Source organism: Triticum dicoccoides, chromosome 3A, assembly GCF_002162155.2.
Source record: "Triticum dicoccoides isolate Atlit2015 ecotype Zavitan chromosome 3A, WEW_v2.0, whole genome shotgun sequence".
NCBI lineage: Eukaryota > Viridiplantae > Streptophyta > Magnoliopsida > Poales > Poaceae > Triticum > Triticum dicoccoides.
The window spans coordinates 189,657,117-189,662,899 of NC_041384.1; the positions used below are offsets into that span (position 1 = coordinate 189,657,117).

Below are 5,783 nucleotides of genomic sequence, written 5' to 3' on the forward strand. Positions count from 1 at the left end.
GTTAGGGCACCCCTAGCACCGTTACTTGTCTTGTCATGCATCGTTATGCATCTGTTTGCATTATATTCATTGTTTCTTCCCCCCTCTTCTTCCGCTAGACACCGAGACCGACGCCGGTGCTACCCAGTACGACTACGGAGTTGACGACCCCTCTCACTTGCCAGAGCAACCAGGCAAGCCCCCCTTTGATCACCAGATATCGCCTACTCTTCTCTATACTGCTTGCATTAGAGTAGTGTAGCATGTTACTGCTTTCCGTTATTCCTATCCTAATGCATAGCCTATTCTTGCTACTACTGTTGATACCATTACCTGCTATCCTACTGCTTAGTATAGGATGCTAGTGTTCCATCAATGGCCTTACACCTCTTGTCCGTCTGCCATGCTATACTACTGGGCCGTGATCACTTCGGGAGGTGATCACGGGCATATACTATATACTTTACACAGTTACATTACTTATGATACTGTTCGGAGATGGGGGCTGAAGGGGCAGGTGGCTCCATCCAGGTAGTGGTGGGCCTGGGTTCCCGACGCCCCCCCCCCCCGACTGTTACTTTGAGGCGGAGCGACAGGGCAGGTTGAGACCACCTAGGAGAGAGGTGGGCCTGGCCCTGGTCGGCGTTCGCAGATACTTAACACGTTTAACGAGATCTTGGTATTTGATCTGAGTCTGGCTACTGGCCTATACGCACTAACCATCTACGCGGGGACAGTTATGGGCACTCGACGTCGTGGTATCAGCCGAAGCCTTCGTGACGTCAGCAACGGAGCGGTGCGCGCTGGATTGGACTGGAACGCCTACTAGGCTAGGTCTGCTTCCGGCCGCCCACACAATGTGCAGGTGTGCTAAGGGCGATGGGCCCAGACCCCTGGGCGCTTAGGTTTAGACCGGCGTGCTGACCTCTTTGTTGGTCTAGGTGGGGCTGCAACGTGTTGATCTTCCGAGGCCGGGCATGACCCAGGAAAGTGTGTCCGGCCAAATGGGATCGAGCGTGTTGGGTTATGTGGTGCACCCCAGCAGGGAAGTTAATCTATTCGAATAGCCGTGATCTTCGGTAACAGGACGACTTGGAGTTGTACCTTGACCTTATGACAACTAGAACCGGATACTTAATAAAACACACCCTTCCAAGTGCCAGATACAACCGGTGATCGCTCTCTCACAGGGCGACGAGGGGAGGATCATCGGTTAGGATTATGCTATACGATGCTACTTGGAGGACTTCAGTCTACTCTCTTCTACATGCTGCAAGACGGAGGCTGCCAGAAGCGTAGTCTTTGAAAGGACTAGCTATCCCCCTCTTATTCTGGCATTCTGCAGTTCAGTCCACATATGATACCCATATTCCATTTGATACCCATGCATATGTAGTGTAGTTCCTTGCTTGCGAGTACTTTGGATGAGTACTCACGGTTGCTTTCTCCCTCTTTCCCCCTATCCCTTCTACCTGGTTGTCGCGACCAGATGTTGGAGCCCAGGAGCCAGACGCCACCTTCGACGATGACTCCTACTACATCGGAGGTGCCTACTACTACGTGATGTCCGCTGACGACGACCAGGAGTGGTTAGGAGGATCCCAGGCAGGAGGCCTGCGCCTCTTTCGATCTGTATCCCAGTTTGTGCTAGCCTTCTTAAGGCAGACTTGTTTAACTTATGTCTGTACTCAGATATTGTTGCTTCCGCTGACTCGTCTATGATCGAGCTCTTGTATTCGAGCCCTCGAGGCCCCTGACTTGTAATATGATGCTTGTATGACTTATTTTATTTGTAGAGTTGTGTTGTGATATCTACCCGTGAGTCCTTGATCTTGATCGTACACATTTGCGTGCATGATTAGTGTACGGTCAAATCGGGGGCGTAACAGAAGACGTTCGTGCGAGAATGACATGTTCTAGTCGAAGCATGCGTCGGTCATTTTGTGTTTTACCTTCATCTCCAGAGCCATGAGCGTTATTTTCAGGCGGGTATCCTCGGGCCTGCATCCTTCATACAATGGAGTAACCGCGTCTATCTCCAGTTGATCCAACTTGGCTTTCTCTCGGGCGGCAGCTCTTGCGTTATCCGTCTGCTTGAGAAGCAGCTCTTGAATATGAGGGTCCTGCACCCAGCCTCCATCATCGTCTGCTCCGGCATCTTCATCTTCATGATCATGCCCTTCGTCTTGATCTTCCTCATCATCATGTACGACATCTTCTACATGATGACTGTGTACAGCATCACCGTCGTGATCATGTCCTGGAGATTCTTCGTCTTCTCGCCCGCCCTCGCCGCGGTGGTACTTGTCTTGTTGCCCTTCCTCATTTCTTGCCCGGCCCCGGCCATGGACGACTTCATAGTCATCTTCATCACCTTGCCACCGATAGCCATCCATGAAACCACGCAAGAGCAGGTGGTCCCGCACCTTCCCGAAATCCGGGTCCGCAATAAGGCTCTTCAGATTGCATCTTCGACACGGACATCTTATCTCTGTCTCGTTCTTTTGAAGCATCTCGGCCTTCACAGAGCTCAAAAACCTATTCATGATGCCTTCAGTCATCGTGCGGACCATGGTCGCCTGCGGGGTAGAGCAAAACGATATTTTAGAACCAAGAAATTTTTTGGCATGACCTTCCCTAAAAATAGGACCAAAAAGAATGCATAGTGCCAAAATTCTCGCCGAAACGGAAATGAATCAAAACATTCCGGCAAAATATTGGCAACTATCGCATTTCAAATACCGGTACCTTCAAACATAAATATATATGCAACACCACAAACACATGCAACACCACAAACATACATAGATCTAGCTAGGCCACAAAAAGTGCATGTGCACGTTGTTGGAGCGAGCTAGGGAGAAAAAAAGTAGATCTACACCATGAAGATAGCTTTCCCCTTACTTACCTATCAAAAAAGGTAATTTTACCACTCAACTTTGATGAATCTATGGTGCAAATGAGGTGAGGAGGAGGAGGCAGCCGAAAGCTTGGAGAAGGAGGTGGAGGGAATGAAGTGGGGAAAGTGAGTGGGTAGGTGTGGGGCTGTCCAAAATATCTTGTTGGGGTCCCAGGTTACTAATGGCGCACCACAAGGGAATGCGCCATTAGTAACCCTGGTTACTAATGGCGCACCTGCAGGTGATGCACCATTAGAAGTTTTGCAAAAAGTAAAAAATATAAATATATATACTAATGGCGCACCGTCTAATAGTGCGCCATTACTAGTTTAAACTAGTAATGGCGCACTGTGAGACGGTGCGCCATTAATAGTTTTGCAATAAAAAGAATAAGAAAAAAATTACAGTAATGGCGCACTCACTGCCAGATGCGCCATTACTAGTTAGAACTAGTAATGGCGCATTGTCTACCTGATGCGCCATTAGTATGTATGGAAAAATGGAAAAAATGTAATACTAGTGGCGCACCTTGTTTCTGGTGCGCCATTAGTGTCTTCCACACTAATGGCGCATCACCAACAGGTGCGCCATTAGTATATAGTAGTGGCGCACTGCTTCCCTGGTGCGCCATTAGTATCAATCCTATCTATAGCCCTTTTCCTAGTAGTGCGTAACAAGATTCTAGAACTCTCTAATAGACCCAACAAGATTTGTCATGCATTCTTTGAACTCCTTTTCTTTATAAATGGTTGATGTGAATATTTTCTCCCTTTCTTCGACGACGTTATGTAAATACTGATTTTATTTCTCCAGCACCTTTAGAGAGTCTGTAGCATTTCTAAATCTGTCATGTAACTCACTGAAATTGATCTCATTTTGACGTACATGCTGCAGAGCTTGCTCCAGCCTGCCGACAATCATATCAAACTCCTTGTCAGATATACATGAGTCTTGCTTTTCCACTTTGTCTGCAAGTAAATCAAGTTGATAGAATAATAAATCCATATGACCCTTCATTGCTCCGAATTCGATCTGACAGGCCTGCTTTTCCTTCACTTACTGTACTGAAAGAGTCAACAGCTCGCTTCAGATTCTCAATCTCCTGCTTTTGTAGAGTCGATGCCGCTTCAGAGCAGCTCTTTTCCTCATTGTACTTTAACAATTAAGAATTGAGGTTTAACACTGCTTCCGCTACAGCTTCATTCTGAATGACTGAGCAAATCTCTTGCTTCATGTTATACCCCATCTCATTACCAAGCTATTTCGTTAACGAACTCTCTTAGTTCAATCATCTGTATCTCTTCTCTAATGATGGTTGCCATCCTGGCATCTTCGATATCAGATTCTAACATTCCAATTGTCTTTGCGTGATCTGCCTCTATGGATGCAATGTGTGATGTCTGGGTAGGAAAAGCACACGCTTCTACTTGACTATTAGTGGCAGCACCTTGTATTTGCTGGATTTCAGAATCTAAAGCATTGCTCTTGTCTTGTTGGCCAGCAAATGTTTCTGCCTTGATGCCATCCAATCTTGTCATTACTTCCCCGGCTTTATTTCTAATTTGCTCGAAATCTTTGTTGTTCCGTAAATTTCATGGGCTGGATCCTTATTTTTTAGGAGCTTTCCCTTATGATTATCTCTTCTGTGTTTTCTTGCACGACCGTGTCATGCTGCCTTTTCATACGGTTCATCTCTTTATTAAAACGGTCTATCAGAGCTTCCCTATCCAAGTGCTTCAAACATGACGCATCAGCGAAAGCCTCAGGAGAGGCTTCAGGACTTTCATCCTTTGCAGGACTCACATCTTCTGCACCATCAAAGTTATACTGGGACCCTGAAAACCCCCACTCAGAATTTTCTATCCCGACCCCCGGACAAACTTAAGCTGTCATTTCCAAGCTGCAGCAACCTTTTTTTAGCAACTTTATCTCTTCATCTTTGTAAGCAAGCTGCTGAACTATTTCATCCAACAGATGGGCGCTGTAAATTGATGATGCAGTGGTTCTGCTTGATCCCCCGAAGGCTTCTGCGGCGCACAACAACTTTGATGTGCATTTTACCAGACAGTTTTAATCAAAACACTATCCGGCTTTATTCATTATAATCAAATTTTCCACTGTCAATATGACGACCCCACGCAAAAATACCCCAGCAATGTTGTGAACTTTGAAATTATTCTCCCGTCTTTCATGTAAAAGGAGACCGTACAACGCAGCCATGTGGGTTAAGATCTCCTACAAAAATGGCACCATAAGGACATGAGTTGTTCAGATTTATATCGACCAGTACTCTACCGACGGCCATTGGTTCATCGTGACACCGCTGGACATGCTACAACTTCCCTGCATTCCATTTCCTCGAAGCAATTCTATCCACGACAACGACCAAGACTCCACAAAGTGTGGCCTTAGACGACACTTTACTTTCCAAAAGGGAATCTTTGCCATTTCTGATGTGAATGAGGGAGGTTGTCTGCTCAAGTCATCGCTCAAGAAAGCATCAGTCACATGAAAAAGAGTTTGGACTATGACGAAGACGAGCAAGCCTTTGTCAGGAGTGATCGAGGAAGATTGAATGATGGTAGTAGAATGCGCCCTGAAGAATCTCAACTATCTTTCTTTCTTACTACAAGTTGATTTACCACAATTCCAAGAGAAATATGGTTTGAAGCAACATGGAGGCCAGTTCATCATTGACAAGTTCAACATGGAGGCAAGTTCTTTTCTAGTTTTGTCCACCATAAACTGTTACTTGTTGGGAGCTAGCTTGAACAGACATGTTTTGATCAAATTGACAGGCTTCTTGCGTGGCTCAATCTGATGATTGCGTGCTTTGTGCATGTGTATTGGCACCCGGTAATCCATCACTAATTTTCAGGTGATGTTCTGTTAACTTATCTTGGG

The 5,783-nt window shown here is 46.1% G+C and overlaps 1 pseudogene; it reads right to left on the reverse strand.

Annotated features, from left to right (window-relative positions):
- Positions 1-5,099, reverse strand: part of LOC119272137 — a 28,053-nt pseudogene extending 22,954 nt beyond the window's left edge.
- Positions 5,100-5,783: the final 684 nt, after the last annotated feature.